The sequence below is a fragment of the Alexandromys fortis genome, unplaced genomic scaffold (genome assembly GCF_014885135.2).
Source record: "Alexandromys fortis isolate MF-2015 unplaced genomic scaffold, M_Fortis_MF-2015_v1.1 scaffold_128, whole genome shotgun sequence".
Lineage (NCBI taxonomy): Eukaryota > Metazoa > Chordata > Mammalia > Rodentia > Cricetidae > Alexandromys > Alexandromys fortis.
In genome coordinates, this window is record NW_026068012.1 from 1,173,334 (window position 1) to 1,189,117 (window position 15,784).

At 49.1% G+C, this 15,784-nt stretch overlaps 1 long non-coding RNA gene across 1 annotated transcript; it reads left to right on the plus strand.

Moving 5' to 3' along the window:
- The first annotated feature begins 202 nt into the window (after positions 1-202).
- Positions 203-2,902, plus strand: LOC126513643 (uncharacterized). Its single transcript, XR_007595402.1, has 3 exons — positions 203-341; positions 802-903; positions 1,582-2,902. It is a non-coding gene; the product is annotated as an uncharacterized lncRNA (long non-coding RNA).
- The last annotated feature ends 12,882 nt before the right edge of the window (positions 2,903-15,784 follow it).

Here is a 15,784-nt window from a genome sequence, read left to right on the forward strand (position 1 = left end):
TGCTGGGAAGCCTCAGGGCGCTCTGTGGCTAATAGGTCAGTCAGCACAGCCACCATCCCAGAGATAAGGCTTAGATTCCATTCTTTGAGGAGTAATCTGGGCCCTGTAGCTTCATTCCTGGAATTACTGGCAGCTGATTGTGAGGGAGGTTCCCTGTGGTGTAGTCGGGTACCCGCCTCCCTCCCCAAGCCCAGCCCAAGGACCACCAAGTGGGACTATATCTAGCTACTGGTTTTCTTTAGAGATAGGTGGATCTGGTTTGAATCCCACCGTTAGAGAACTTTCTCTGGACTGCGTACTTCTTTCCTCCTCCAGCTTCAGGGCCCTGTAACAGCACCCAGGTCAGGCGCAAGGCAGGGGTGGGGTGGGATAGGGGGGTGGGGGGGGTGGTCCACTGCCGCCACCTCCTGGACAAGCCTACAGTCCACTCCTAACTAGGTCACACACAAGGAGGGGTGTGCGGGTGAGGAGATGCCACACGGTTGAGAAGAAAAGTCTAGATGCGGGCAGGGAAGGTTCTCACCCTTCTGAGCCCCTAAGTCTCACCCTCTTAGGGGTGTGATTGCAAAGCACACTGCCACCTGGGCGCGTAGGCACCCGGGGCTGGGCAGGGCGGGACCAAACCCGGAGCCCTTCCCCGTCCTGTTCCATGGGTCTCGTGACAACAGTCAGCAGCTTCGATTGGCTGGGCGCTCTGATTGGCAGTCCCGGTGGCGGAGTGGACTCAGCGCAGGGTGGCGGTCGGTCTCCTTCCTCCCCGGGCGATCGTGGGGAAGTCCCAAATGCCTTGTCCTCTTGCAGAATGCCAATAGGACCTGAGTGTCCCGTGGGTCCCGGAGGTGGATCTGCGCCGGAACTCCAGTGGCTTCCCCAAGCAGGTTGCTGTTTCCTTCCCGGAAGAAGGTGGCGGACTGCCGTCGTACTCCCCGCCCCTGCCCACACTGTGTGTGTGTGTGTGTGTGTGTGTGTGTGTGTGTGTGTGTGTGTCACGTGTGCATCTTGACGTCACAGCCCAATGAACTGGGGTTCACAAATACTTTTCATTAGATTAGATATAACTTGCCAAAAGGGAACCTCCCCAGAATTAGGTAAGTGTGTGTGTGTGTGTGTGTGTGTGTGTGTGTGTGTGTGTAGTCACATGTGCTTCTTGACGTCACAGCCCGCCGAACTGGGGATTCCCACCACCAGCCTTCTTCCACTGTCTGTTTGTGGGTTTTGGAGTCCAGAGGTCTTGTTTGGAAAGAGCTCCCTGCCCAGAGGAGCTCCACCTATAAGGGGAGAAGGAGGCTGTGGGTCACCAGCGGAGTGCAGCGTCTGCGGGGGGGGGGGGGGGGNGGGGGGGGGGGGGGGGGGGGGGGGGGGGGGGGGGGGGGGGGGGGGGGGGGGGGGGGGGGGGGGGGGGGGGGGGCGGCGGCACCTCGGCTCCTTTCACTCTGAGGGCTGAGATTCAAGAGTTGGCTAACCTGGGTCGCACAATAGGTATGTGATACAACTAGAGTTTGAATCCAGGTTGTTCTGATCCCAGGAGCCAGGAGTTAGATGGTAAGGTACTTGACGTCTTTGCTGTCTGCTCTGCCGTAGGGACCCAACCGACCTGACTTTCCAGGCAAAATGGAGTTGGTAGATGAAGAGGGGGGGAGCTGCCTCAGGACAAGCAAGAGCAAGCTTGCTTCCAGGGCCTTCCGACTCCAGGTGTTTTACAACCATCCTTTTGCTCTTCTTGGCATCACCTTTGTCCTGTGGGTACCCTGAGTTCAGCGTCTGCCAGGCTGCACTCCTGCGGGTCCAGAATGATAAGTTATCACTCTCTCCCCCCATTTCACTGGGATTCCAGCCTTCAAGTCTAGGCTGTCTTCTCACTCCTCTTTACCCAGTTGTTGGCTGAATTCCATCGCCTTCCCCCTCAGGGTTCCTTCCAGCCCCAGGCCGAGTTGCACTAGGGTCTTTACAGTAGCAGTAAACGCCTCTCTTTCTCTGCTCACGCAGGAGCTACATGGCCGACGTTTCTGGGGGTGTCAGCCCGTCATCAAAGCTGCCCATTCGTTTCATCTGCATCTGTCAGTACCCGCGTCCTTCTGTCCCTGTATCAGCTGCCTCACGTGACTCACCTTCACCACTAAAATATTATTATTTCTATCCTAATTATTCCACATCTCAAGTTGAAATCCAGGTTGCACTCTAGGCTTTCAGGGTGTTCACATCTGTGTGTGTGTGTTATACACGTGTGGAGATAGGAGGCTGAACTTGAGGTGTCTTTCTTCACCTTCCACCTTGTTTGAGATGGACTCTCTTTACTACTGCCTCCATCACCTCTAGACTGCCCAGTCTCTGCCTGGTCCAGCAGTGGTGCTTGGACACAGTGCTTGCCCGCCTACATCAGGCTTTTCGGGACTCCTTGGGATCTGAACTTAGGCTGTCAGACTCACCCAGCGAGTGCTTTACCCAGTGCACTATCTCTGGGCCCAGGAGTTTTGATTCTTGCCCCTGGTCTCTGCTCATCTAAATGACAAACAGTTCTCTGATATGCTAAAAATTAAATGTGTATTTTTAATTAACTTTATTTACATATAATAAGATGCATCCATTTTAATGTAGTTTGATGGGTTTAAGAAATGTATATACCCATGCGCCTATTATCTGAGTCGGCACATAGGATATTCCCATCACTTGTCCAGAATTCCCTGTGTCCTTTGTCAGCTTCCTCCGCCATTGGACCCAAGCGATCAGTCTGGTTTCTGGCGACAGAGTGACTTTCTCCCGTAGGTTTATGTAAATAGGTTCATTTGGTAGCTCTCTTCTTGTTTAAAAACAATTAAATAAAAATATTTTATTTTATGTATACAGATGTTTTTCCTGCATGTATGTCTGTGCACTTGTGTGCTTGGTGTCTGCAGAGGCTAGAAGAAGGTATTGGATCTCCTGGAACTAGAGCTACTGATGGCTGTCTGCTGCTGTGTGGGGGCTGGGAACCCATCCTGGACGCTCTGGGAAAGCAGCCAGAGCTCCTACCTTCTGAGCCATTCTGCAGCCCTAAGAGTTACCTTTGCTTTATTCATGTATGGGTAATGTCTGCATGAGTGCATTCCACATGTGTGCAGGTGACAACTGAGGCCAGAAGGTGTTGGATCCCCTGGAGCTGGAGTTGCAGGCAGCAAGGAACAGTTCAGTGTGGGTTCTGAGAGGCAAGCCTAGCGTCCTGGAAGAACAGTGTGTTCTCTTAACCTCTCAGCCACTGTCTGGCCTGGCGAATGCTTTTCTGTTCAGTGTGTTAGTGAGTATTTCTCCGTGTCAGAACCGCTGCTACATTGCTTAGCCGGATTCACTAGCCCCACAGAAATGGCGGTTTATTGACCAGCTCACTTACTGGATGAAACCTGAGCTGTTTCCAATTCTTGGCTAGCAAGAATAAAGAGGACAGATTGATGTGGGAGTGTAATATACCAATCTGTTGATTCCATTGGTGAAGCAATAAAGAAACTGCTTGGCCCTGATAGGTTAAAACATAGGTGGGAGGAGTAAACAGAACAGAATGCTGGGAGGAAGAAGAAGTGAGCTCAGAGACGCCATGCTCCCCTCTCCCGGAGAGACGTGATAGCTCTGCTTTCTGAGGCAGACACATGAAGCTCAGACCCAGGATGGACCTAGGCTAGAATCTTTCCCGGTAAGACTGATGCTACACAGATTATTAGAGTTGGGTTGATCGGGGATATCAAAATAAGCCAGTAAGGGCTAGAGCTAATGGGCCAAGCAGCGTTTAAAAGAATATAATTTGTGTGTTGTTATTTTGGGGCATAAGCTAGCCGGCCACTCCTATTACTACAACAGATCTTTTTGGAAGTCTATTATTTGGGTAAATAGCAGTAGAAGTGAGACCTCTAGGTTATATTAGGTGTAAGTGTGCTTTTGTGTGTCAGCCTGCTCTGTGCCATCACCACTATCAAGGCATGTGTCATGAGAGTTAGTTTCCCCACAGTGAGCTTAGGCCACACATGGAACCCTGGGACTCCTGGTGAGAATTTCCCTAGAGCCTGGAAAGACCCAGAGTCCATAGATCTCGTGAGGCCATGTGACCTCCCTGCCTGTGGTCTGGGAACTGGAGCTGGTGATGGCCCGTGGGATGAGCTCACAAGGTCAGACTTCAGCCAAAAGGAAGTTTTCTGTTCTGTTTGAATAATGAAGGCTTTGGGCTGGTTAGCTTTTAGTGTCAACTTGACACCATCTAGAATCACCTGGAAAGAGGGAACCTCATTTGAAAGATTGCCTCCATGAGATTGGCTTGTGGACATGTTTGTCTCCATTGATGATTGATGTGAGAGGGCCCGGTACCCTGTGGGTGGCACCATTCATACGCAAGCGGATCTGGACTGCACAAGAAAGGTGGATGAAGGCAGATGAGTGTGAGCCAGAGTGTGAGCCAAGAGCGTGAGGCGGCCAGCACACTCTCCGTGGTCTTTACTCTGGATTCCTGCCTTGAGCCCCGGCCCAGACTTTCTTCAATGATTAACTATGACCTACAGGTGTAAGCCAGAGAACCCTTTCCTACTCTAAGCTGCTTTTGGCCATGGTGCTTATCACAGACACAGACAACACACGGGAGCCGTCCTTGTTACAGAGAGATTTAATTTCCCTGCCTGAGTGAGGAAAGGTCTAGTCATTACACAGCCATTAGCTGTTCTGAAAGGGTGTAGGGTGTTTAAAAGGGTGTAGGGTGTTTAAAAGGGTGTAGGGTCTTTAGCTAGACATCTATAAGGGAGAGAGAACTGTAACCGCGGAGGAGGCCATAGGAGCTGGCTGGCTCCCTTGAGCTTGGGGGACAGGCTGCTTTTATTAAGACGAACTTTATAAGATTGGAGGGGAAAGGCACTCTCTGAGCTGGTCCTGGGGCCTCATGATGGCTGGAGTGAGGCTGGCTTGGGACCTGAAGGGAAACAAAGCCTTTGCCAGATTAAGAAAACCCAACTGGGATAAAGCCAATGCAAACAGGAAGCAGTTGGCCTGTCCTCCTCTCCCAACCTTTGCACCCTCCCTCTGGTGTTCTCTTTAGTCAGCCTGTAGAGCTGCAGCTGGCACTTGGGAATGTGGTTGACAGAGTGTCTTAGTTTCTACTGCTGCCATGAAATGCCATGGCCCAAAAGCAAGCTGGGGAGGAAAGGGTTTATTTGACTTACACTTTTATGAAAGTTTGTCATGAAGGAAGTCAGGACAGAAGCTCAAACATGGCAGGAACCTGGAGGCAGGAGCTGATGCAGAGAACATACTTTCCTGTAGAACCCAGGCTCACCAGCCCAGGGATGGCACCACTGTGTGGATGGGGCTGTCCCACATGGATCACGAAAGAAGAAAATGCCTTAGAAGCTTGCCTGAGCTGGATCCTCTGGTTTGCTGCTATTGTCCTATCTGGACTGACAGACATTTGTTCATGGCTCCTCAGGAAAAGTCACAAGACAGGTGTCCCCTACCTCTAGGAGGCTCCCAGACATCTGGGATTTGGTCTTGGGTCCCTGTCATCGCCACCTGATGGATCCCCTCATATTCATTGTCCAGAGTGCTCCGAAAATTCCTTGTGAAAAACTAATGGCCTTGTTGCAGCAAACTCATTTCTGAGGATTTGGTGACACACTCTTTGAGAAGAGACAGTTACACGCATGCACATCTCTGCGGACACAGGGTCCTGATCATAGAGCTTCATCTCACACAGGGCTTAGGGAAAGCTGATCATAGAAAGCAAGAGAATGGAGTGGCTGCCCCACAGCTTTAGGAGCAGCTACTGGGAAGAACGGGTTCTGAGCACAGCATTAAGTGAAGAAACCGCACAGTTTATCAGCAGAAAACTGCTGGCCTAGGACCAAGAGGAAGTATGGATCCTGACCAATGAATCTTGAGAGACATCAGTCACTTGATGGCGAGGAGCCTTGTGAGAAGCCGGAATTTGGGGGTCAGAGTAAACTGGAAGGTTACAAGCACACTCGGAATTCAGCAGACACAAAAAATGAGCTCCCTTTTCTGTGTGCATCGGGGAACCCCCCAGAGTGCCAAGGGGATGTTGGCATCTTGCAAAACCTGCCTACGATCCTGCACCTGCAAGAATGAGTGGTGTGTAGGATTCACTCTTCCCCATCAGGAAGCCGCTCTGCAGCTCCTGGCAGAGCCTGTCAAACAGACGCCCACGGGGCTTCTCACACAGCCGGGAGGATCAGCAAGGGCGGGCGCCCTGTCTAGGGAACACCTTCATGCCTATTAAGGATCCATGTCTGATCATTGGGGCTTGCCAGAATGTTTGCATCTCTCTGTCAAGAGAGATTTGAAAGTAATTCAACAGGAAGAATGAAAAGTCATTCCTCTAGGTGAGAGGAGTTCTGAGACAGGAAATCTCTCTAGGCAAAGATGTCTGAGCCACCCCCCCAGCACTGCACGGACACGGGCTAGGCTGATCCAGGGACATTCCCCTGTAGTAATACGAGCAGTGGGGCTGCGTCCCCAGCACCCCGGCCGCCTGCTAGCTTATGCCCCGAAATAACAACACACAAACTATATTCATTTAAACATTGCTTGGCCCATTTCTATCTAGCCTCTTCTAGGCTAATTCTTGCACCTGGGCTAGCCCATTTCTAATAATGTGTGTAAGCACCCCAAGGTGCGCTTACCAGGAAGATTCTAGCCTACGTCCATCCTGAGTCAGAGCTGTCTGGGAGAGTGGAGCTTGGTGTCCCTGCTCCAGAGAGCAGAGCTGTCAAGTCTAAGCTCACTTCCTCTTCCTCCCAGCATCCTATTCTGTTTACTCCACCCACCTATGTTCTAAGCTATGAGGCCAAGCAGTGTGTTTATTACTTAACCAATGAAATCAACAGATTGATATATGACACTCCCACATCATTCCCCCACAGCACTGCACGGACACGGGCTAGGCTGATCCAGGGACATCCAGGCAGCTCCGTCTTTGCAGACCATTTAGGACCACGTAGACCTAGATGGAAATGTACAAGCACAGATATGTTAGTTTAACAAACCTCCATGAGGGCCTGCTGATGGGATTAGAAAGGATTCCCAGTGTAGAGCTTTGCACCTAGTGTGGGGTTTTTCACCCAGTGCCATCTTTCCTGTTAGATGTGGGGCCAGAAACTCAAGTCCTCAGGGCAAAGTAGCACATGGAAGGCGGATCTTGGCTGAATGAGGGCCCCAAGACTGATCAAGCCTGCAAAACATCATGCTATCATTGCAAAGACAACTACAGCCTCTGGAAACAACAATTACTCTTTTTAAAGATAGGGTCCCACTGTCCAGCCCTGGCTGGTCTAGAATTTGATATTTAGACCAGGCTGTCCTAGAATTCACAAAGATCCACTTGCTTCTGCTGCCCAAGTGCTGGGATTAAAGAGATCTGTAACCACATCCAGCTTTCTGTATGCATTTTAAGACCCCCCCCATTTCTCTGAAGAAAGTTATTGGGACTTTGGTGGGACTGCTTTCAGTAATATGGCCATGTTTATAATATTAGTTCTGCAAAATGTTTGCTGCTTAAGTCATGAAATTTGTGGTAATTTTGTCTTAACAGCTCAAGGTGATGAAGATGTTTCCTTCTTCATAATCTCATATGATTATCCCCCAAACTTCTTCAGTTCTACTAGTGAACAGAAATGGCAGTCTTTGTAGTTTTTCAGTTCCAAATATTACCTCCTCCTCCTCCTCCTCCTCCTCCTCCTCCTCTTCTCCTCCTCTCCTCCTCCTCCTCCTCCTCCTCCTCCTCCTTCTTCTTCTTCTTCTCTCTCTCTCTCTCTCTCTCTCTCTCTCTCTCTCTCTCTCTCTCTCTCTCTGTCTGTCTGTCTTGCTCTCTTTCTCTCTTTCTGAATTGTGCCTAGGTCCTTGAAAACACCAAACACCATGATCAAGGCAACTCTTATGAAAGGAAACGTTTAATTGGGGGCTTGTTTAAAGTTTCAGAGGCTAAGTCCATTACCCTCATTGTGGGAAGCATAGCGGCATGCATGTAGACACCCGTGTCTGCAAGAACAACAGCTGTTCTTAACCATTGAGCCAACTCTCCAGCTCCTAACACCTGGGCCTCTTCAGGGACAGCTTCTGCCTCCTTTCCCCCTCTTTGTATGGGTTATATTGAAGTGGTCACTAGATGGAGACCATCTCCTGTCTCCAAGGAGATTCCTATTTGTCCTCTCTCCAAGAATGGAGTGGACAGTGGACAGATAGCAAAGGGAAGACAAGAGTAACACTGTGTTAAATGTTAAACTTTACTTGCATAAGGCAATAACAGTTTGGATGGGAAAGTGAGAACTCCTGCACCCTTGGTAGCAAGAGGATGCACCAGTGGAGGGAAGTCGGCAGTGTTCTTGCTCAGCCCTCAGCAGGCTTGAGTGCCCAGCTCAGGGGTGCCAGATGCGATAGCCCTATGCTATCTGAGGTCTTGTGCCTATCCCAGGAGTGGCAGGTGTAGCCCAGTGCTATAGGAGGCTTTGAGTTGCCAGCTGAGAGGATCCCTTGAAAAGCAGGCCCGTAGGTACCACTGGGAGTAGCAGGAAGAGTCCTCCCATGAGTCCCTGGTTGAGTCCTGGAGGCCGACCTCAGACAGCTCCCTGCTGGGACAGCAGCCTGGGCTGTGGGGGTCTTCATCAGTCATCTTCCTCCTAGGTGAGCTCTTGTTGGGTTTTCTGTTCTTGGAGCCACAGAACATCAGCATTGTTTGCTGGGCCCTGATTGGTTGGATGTAGTCATACAAATAGTTTGGAAATGGGGCCAATCAGGGGATAGCTATCACAAGGTTCTAGTTGCTATGGGCCTTATGGGCTCCACTTGGTTGTGAAAAGCCAGCCCTTTGCGCAGCTGTGGCTTTTTCTCCCCTTTCATTCTCTCGCTCCCGCCCTCAAACAGAATGAGCAGGTCAGCAAACTTTGGAAATCAGTATCAGTTTCCCTGCTAAGGCTCAGGGAATGTCGCAGAAGAGGAGGCAAGAAGAGGGTAAGCCCCAGGGGGTAGAGAGGAATGCCTGAAATGCTGTCTCCTGGACGCGGCATGCTTCTGCGCATGTCAGTCATGCCGTCTCCTGGACATGACATGCTTCTACACATGTCAGTCATGATGGCCATGGCTGCTGGCATAAGACTTACACAGTCCAAAATTCCAGTCTAGATGGGTGAGGGCCTCATGAACCTCTGCCCTAACCGAGGAACTATTGAATGTTGATACCTACTGGGGGCCAGATGGGGAATCTTTCTTCTTTGGGAGTTCGGCAGCTGGTGGGTTGTTCATATTCCGGCAGAGGGCCCTATTCATGTGCACATATGGGCAGCACTCACTAAAGGAGTCAGTGTTAAAAAAAAAGGAGGGCATAAAATTGGGACACGGACACGTGTGGGGAGATTGGGGGAGCTGGAGGAGGGAAAAGGTGATGGACATCATAGTTCATTGTGTATATGTATGAATTTCTCAAATAATTAAAAGAAAATTTCTCCCTTCTAGTGATCAACTATTTTTGTATAATTTCATCTTTTTCTCATTAGATTCCCTTTTAAGAATGCTGGAGTAATTTGTTTCTTTATTCATCGTAACTGCTTTTATATATTCACTGAATTTTATGTATATTTTCTCAGCGCACTAGGGCAGTTCAGTAGCCAGTATTGGTTCAAACTTCAGCATCTGATCCCGTTTATTTTAGCTTGTTTATTTTAGGTGCATTTAGACGCAGAACAATCTGGAGAAAAATCTTCTTGGAGTCATTCTGCCTGCACCCAAGCCCTGAGGCATCCTGGGTCAAGCAGCCAAGTTCTCTCCCTTTTAGGCTCTTAGGGGGTGTGCTGTGTTCTGCAGTGTCCGTGTGGATTGAACGCTGTGATGGAATATGAGCCCTGGGGTGTTTCAGCAACCTCACTGTGATACATCTCCGCAGAGGCAGATAGATGGTCCATCTCTCAGGGCAGATTCCTTCAAGGACCAGAGGCTTGATCTGTAGTTCCATTAGATTATCATCTCTCAGCCTACCATGAACAATCTCCTATGTCAGGCATGCGAGCTGACTTTAGAGCAGAAAGGATAACTGAATCGGGCCCAACCCACCCATGCCAGGGGTTGTGACCAGCTCACAGGAGCTGCTGGTGGAATAGTTGGAGGAAGCTGTTTGCAGATCAGCCTGTCTTAATCAACCCTGCCACTCTTAATTGGTGGTCACAGATGAGATCGCCAGGCATTCTGATTTACCAGAAACTGTTCCAAATCTGAACGTTTTATAAATAAATTGTTGCCATTCAAGATTTCTTGAAAATTCTGCTAGTTAATAGAACACATGGAAATTCTAGTTTTAGACATTTTAGGGGCTAAATGTATATGGTGAGGATAGCCTGAGTTTCTGTGTAGGCAGAATGGAGTGTAGTAAGGGGCCTGCTTGTTGGTTCCTGGCCACTTATCCTTGAAATAATCACACGGAAACTATATTATTTAAATCACTGCTTCGTTCATTAGCTCTAGCTTCTTACTGGCTAACTCTTACATCTTAATTTGACCCATCTCCATTAATCTGTGTATTGCCACGTGGCTGTGTTTACTGGGTAAAGTTCTCAGTGTCTGTCTCTGGCAGGGGCTCCATGGCTTCTCTCTGACTCTGACCTTCTTTCTCCTAGCATTCAATTTAGTTTTCCCCGCCTACCTAAGTTCTGCCCTCACAACAGGCCAAGTCAGTTTCTTTATTCATTAACCAATAAAAGCAACACATAGACAGAAGGACCTCCCACATCAATGGAGTCCTGGCTCCCCAGCTGTAAGACCCAGGGCAGGTTACTAGAACTTTCTGTACACCTGTTTACTCATAGTAGTGAAGAATCACTAAGCCAGCTTGGCAGGTTTGCAGATTCCCAGGTGCTAATGTCTTCAAAGCACACACCATAGTGGTTCATTGCTGCAGGTGTCACAGCAAGGATGTTCCCCTGTGTGACAGGTACTCTGAAGAGCAGCTGTTTGTCACCCACAGTTCCGTGGCCAGTGTGGCTTCTCTGCCTCAACTTCCCTCCTACAAAACCTGAATGATGACAAAAGACCAAAGACACCAATGTTGTGGTCTTGATATAAAATGTTCTCCATAGGCTCATGTGTTCAAACCCTTGTTGGTGCCACTTGTCAATGTTATGGATCCTTCAGGAGGTGGGACCTTGCTGGTGGAAGTGTGTCACTGGGGCTGGCCTTGGAGGTTTCACAGCCTGTCCCCAGTTCCTGTTCTCTCTCTGCTTCCTGTGTGAGGATGTAAATGTGATCAGCCAGCTTCTTGCTCTTGCTGTCAGGCCTTCCCTACCAGGATGGACTGTCGCCCTCCAAACCATGAGCTAAAATTTACCCCTTTCCCCTTTAAGTTGCTTTTTGTTGGTGTATCTTAGCACAACAGCAGAACAGTTGCCATGCTGGTGAGTTTATGTGAACTCAGTACAAATTCGAGTCATGTGATAAAATGGATCCTATAGTGAGAGAATGGCCCCGCCAGACTGGCCTGTAGACAAGCCTATGGGATATTTTTCTGATTGTTGGTTGATGTGGGAGGACCCAGCTCACTGTGGGTGGTGCCACCCTGGGCTGGTGGTCCTGGGTGATATGAGAAAGCAGGCTGAGCAAGCCACAAAAAGCAAGCTGGTAAGCAGCACTCCTCCATGGCCCCTGCATCAGCTCCTATCGCCAGGTTTCTGCCCTGTTTGAGTTCCTGCCTTGGTTTCCCTCGGCGATAGACTGTGTTGTGGAAGTGTGAGATGAAATGAGCTGTTACTTCTCTAAGTTGCTTTTAGTCATGTGTTTTATCACAGCAACGGAACCTTAAGACAATGATTAATACAGTCAGATTCAAGGAGTTGCAGACCAGGCTGCTAGATTCGGGCATGTTCCTTTCTGCAACTCAAGCTGCCGTGATTTTGTAGCAGAGACACACTTGACTGTGTGGAGATCAGAGCTCAGCAAGAGATTGCTCATTCCTTGTGTTTCAGTTGACCAAGAAGCTTCAGTTTCTTGTCCTGTGGAAGCTACTGTGTGTTTTTTTTTATTTGTTTGTTTTTGAGACAGAATTTTCCTGTGTAGCTCTGGCTGTCCTGGAACTTTCTCCATAGACCAGACTGGCCTCAAACTCAGGGATCCGCTCACCTGGGGCCTGCCTCTTCCTGTCCTGGATTAAAGGCCATCATCACCTGGCTAAGCTGTTGAGTTGGAAGATGCCACCTGGCTTCCCTTCTGTGAAGATCCCATTCTTTTGGAGTCCCTCAGGGATGCAGAAACAAAAAACAACTCAAAGAAGATGAAGTACCTCACTGATAGCTCAGAGATACACTTCCCGGGAACACCATCCCCACATTTCCAATGCAGAAAGTTGTGATAAAAACAAGTGCTTTTTTGAAGCCTCTGAGTTGGGGATGGAATCCTGTGAAGAGGAACAAACTAGGGACAGAGTCAGGATGATGTGGTCACCATGCTGGGGCTGAGGATGCTGCTGTAAGAAGGATGCCTGGGCACCCTGGCCAAGATGCTAAATATCCCTCCCAACGCATGCCATGCCAGAGGTTGTCTGTCATACTTAGTGGATTTGTTCCTCATATCCATTGACTAGGTATGCTTAGACAGGCCAGGACAAACAGATGTAATATTGACCCTTGGTGACCTAGTGTTATGGTTGATCCAAGAAATCCCTGTGTATCTCTGGGAGGGGCAGACAAGTTTCTAAAGGTCACTAGTGTGGGCCAATCATTCTACCAAGAACTTCATTCTGATCTTGGTGCCAGGAGCCTCTCTGGAGGCTCCACCCAACCAGAGGTGGTACCGACCATTCTTGGATGGTGTACTCACAGAAGGGCCCACCCACATCAGTTATCAGTCAGGAAAGTACCATCATCGCAGACTTGCCTACCGGTATGGTGAGAATATGTATTTTCTCATTTGAGGTCCCCTCTTTCCAGATGACTCAAGTTGACATAAAACTAGACATAGCATACTCACTGAGTCTCCATTTTGTTTCTGGACAAGATGAAAGGCTGGCTGAAGATCCCCCAACTTAATTTCTCCCCTCCCAAGAAACCTGTGCTTCGTCTTCAGTGAGCAGAGATCCTCTGTGACTCCCCGCACCATGATCACAGGTTTCAGCACAGGCTCAGAGCCTCGAGCCTGGAATACAGATCAAGAGATCTGCAAATGGGCTCACCTGTGCCCCACAAGCCGTCTGTGTCAGAGAATTCTGTCAAAACGGCACCAAGTCTGATGGATACAGCAGGCTAGCAAGCGTGTGAAAAGATGTGTTTGTGTGATGCGGCTCAGGACCATATATATCAATGGGAGTGCTCCCTGTCCAGACGCCCTCCCGGTGTCTACCCTTCAGTGGGCGTATGCAGACCTGAGGGACCCGGCATATGCATCCTCTCGCTCATAAGTGACCGGGTCTCAGAGTGAGCAGTGCTTAGGAACTCACGATTTCAGAGAAGTTCCTGTAAAGGCCTTCCATGGTGTTAGCAGTGTAGTGTGTTTTTGTCAAAATGTCAGGCACACGCTGTCTGCAGAAGGTGGGAGGAAGCACAAGACAACAATTCCCGGCTGGCGGCGAGCGCGTCTGCAGTTTAATGCGCATGTGAACTCAGTAGTGGGAGTGAGTGTTTGTGGAATATTTCATCCCCCATTAGAGAAAGAGAGAGAGAGGGAGAGAGGGAGAGGGAGAGGGAGAGGGAGAGGGAGAGGGAGAGGGAGAGAGAGAGAGAGAGAGAGAGAGAGAGAGAGAGAGAGAGAGAGAGAATGCTTGGTGTATTCCAGTGTAGTTTGCCGAAGAGGCATCACAAGGCAGAGGGAATGATGGGAAGAGGAAAATATGGGGCCGGTGTGGTGCAGGGATACCGCACAATCACCATGCCGTCCTTGTATTCTGGGTGCAAGGTCCGCATTTTGAGTGACCCCTTGGCAGCTCTTTGAACTCTGAGATGAATTCCTTCCTCTGCCTGTAGAATAGGTTGACTTCTTTGGACACACACACACACACACACACGAGACAAAGGCCATATCAAATTATTCTTTTATTGTTCCAGTCAAAAAAAGAGGAACGCCTCAATATGTAAACAGTTTCCCTAACACAGCGAGTTCTTAAATATATATATATTTATTCTAAAAAAAATTTGGCATTGTAGAGATTTCTCAATACATAATTTGTGCTTTCGCATTTAGCATGCTTCCGCCTCGTTGCGCGTGCGCAGACAGATTTGGAGTTGAGTAGAGGGAGTTACAAAAGGATGGAAGTGTGGGTCAGGAGCCAAACCAGGGCCTGAGGTCTGCCTGGCTTTCGCTTTCCAAAAGCTTGGCAGGAGGTTGGCAACAATGACCTCAGAAGCAGGTATCAGCTACTTTACTGTGAAGAAAAGTTGAAGCCTTCGCGGGAGATTTCTGGGGAAGATTTTTCTCCCTGTGTTTTTCTGCGCATTTCTAAAAGATCATTGGTTTTTGCGTAAAGAAAGCTCCGGGGGTGCCCAGGGTTCTCTGCGTAGGATTTTGCCGGCCTTAGAATTTACTGTAACATGCCTCTGAAATTTCAATTTTTCCAGCTCCCCCCACCCCACAGATTCCCTGAATTATTTGGGAGCGCTTGGACAGTTGTGCCAAGGCCGTCCTGCTTCGGTTCTGAGGAAACTGTCCTCCTGTTCAGCCGTGAAGCGTCAGGAACTACGACACTATGATGGCTTTATTAATAAGCCCTTCTGTGTCCCTCCTTCAGGATCATCTACAATTTAGCACCAGTTTTCACAATGTATTTTTATCAAATCCCCTGGGAGGTCATCTACCCTGTATAGGCCACCCCTCCCCCACAGCACGTCTTACGTCTCAATCTGGCCCCTCATTATGACACGCCTTTCCCCTGGAAAGCCTGCCAGGGCCTCAAGGCCATCCTGTTGCTGAGTGTTTATATAGAGACTGGCTGGCTGTCTTTAAATTCCACTCAATGTGTTAAAGCTGCCCCTCCAACTAAGTATTTTATCGCTAAAACTAGACTCACTTGCTTCTTGTGTGATATGGGGATCAGGATTTAATCCCAGGGTTTTGTGTGGTCACACAGTAAGAGCTGGTGGCCATGGGTGGTGTTTGCTGTAGACAATGGGAGAGGTTACTATTTATTATCCTTCAGGGTACCTTGCTTGAGACATTGCTCACGGAACAGCAAGTGCTCGCTGAGTGTCCATGACCAGAATGCCTTGTGTAGAGCCTTGTCCTTGTCTAACTTTAGCGAGCTGCTGGATTGTTTGGCACGCTCTCAGCCTTGAAGACTGCCGTACACCTGAAAACGAGAGCCTTCTCTGTAGGACATAAGCATTTTATTAGAGACTCGAGTTCTTAGGAAAACTGCTGGGGGCAGAGTTGAAGACTAAGTCTATTTGTGTTCCTACTTTTTTTTGGGGGGGGGTGTTATGCTTGCTTAAAACATTTAAAGCTTTAATTTAAATTTGTCTGTATGGGTGCGTGTCTGTGTGAATGTGTGTTACTTGTGTGTGGGTGCCTGAGACTGTCAGAAGAGGGAGCAAGTCCTCGGGGGTTGCGAGCTGCCCTGCACGGGTGGTGCGCACCAAACAGTGGCCATTCTTAGCCCCTGGGTCACGGCCCCAGCCCTTTGTGTTCTTTAGAAATGGATTCCAGTGGGGACCTCATGACACCTGAGCTAAAGAGCCAGTTCCGGGGCTCCTTGGGTTTGTCTCGATAGGTCTGTGTGATGGTTTGGTGGACTCAGTCTTAGCCTCAGTTTCATTGAACCATGATAAAAGGATGCTGGCATTGACAATGGGCTTTTGAACTC